Here is a 1,211-nt window from a genome sequence, read left to right as displayed (position 1 = left end):
GGCCTTGCCCTTCCCCTTGTCGGAGAAGAGGCCCATAGCAATGGCTAGGGTTTGCTAGGCTTTGTCGCCGACGGGGGAGCATAGTGGTGGCGAGATGGGGACGAGGCGTCTGGAAGCGGATGAGGACGGCCCCCCATCGCACGCTCAGATTAAAAAGGGCCGACCGTCGTCGCTGATGATGTCTACTACACAATCTTCTTCTTGTAGACGTTGTTGGGCCTCCAAGTGCAGAGGTTTGTAGGACAGTAGCAAATTTCCCTCAAGTGAATGACCTAAGATTTATCAATCCGTGGAAGGTGTAGGATGAAGGTGGTCTCTCTCAAACAACCCTGCAACCAAATAGCAAAGAGTCTCTTGTGTCCCCAACACACCCAATACAATGGTAAATTGTATAGGTGCACTAGTTCGGCGAAGAGATGGTGATACAAGTGCAATATGGATGGTAGATATAGGTTTTTGTAATCTGAAAATATAAAAACAGCAAGGTAACTAATGATAAAAGTGAGCGAAAACGGTATTGCAATGCGTTGAAACAAGGCCTAGGGTTCTTACTTTTACTAGTGCAAGTTCTCTCAACAAGGATAACATAATTAGACCATATAACTATCCCTCAACATGCAACAAAGAGTCACTCCAAAGTCACTAATAGCGGAGAACAAACGAAGAGATTATTGTAGGGTACGAAACCACCTCAAAGTTATTCTTTCCGATCAATCCATTGGGCTATTCCTATAAGTGTCACAAACAGCCCTAGAGTTTGTAGTAAAATAACACCTTAAGACACAAATCAACCAAAACCCTATTGTCACCTAGATACTCCAATGTCACCTCAAGTATCCGTGGGTATGATTATACGATATGCATCACACAATCTCAGATTCATCTATTCAACCAACACAAAAAACTTTAAAGAGTGCCTCAAAGTTTCTACTGGAGAGTCAAGACGAAAACGTGTGCAACCCCTATGCATAAGTTCACAAGGTCACAGAACACACAAGTTGATCACCAACACATACATCAAGTGGATCACGTGAATATCCCATTGTCACCACAGATAAGCACATGCAAGACATACATCAAGTGTTCTCAAATCCTTAAAGAAACAATCTGATAAGATAACTTCAAAGGGAAAACTCAATTCATCACAAGGAGAGGGAGGGGAGAAACATCATAAGATCCAACTATAATAGCAAAGCTCGCGTTACATTAAG

This window comes from Triticum dicoccoides, chromosome 4A (genome assembly GCF_002162155.2).
Source record: "Triticum dicoccoides isolate Atlit2015 ecotype Zavitan chromosome 4A, WEW_v2.0, whole genome shotgun sequence".
Classification (NCBI taxonomy): domain Eukaryota; kingdom Viridiplantae; phylum Streptophyta; class Magnoliopsida; order Poales; family Poaceae; genus Triticum; species Triticum dicoccoides.
The sequence above is the reverse complement of the archived record's forward strand: the minus strand, read 5'-3'. Positions refer to the sequence as shown.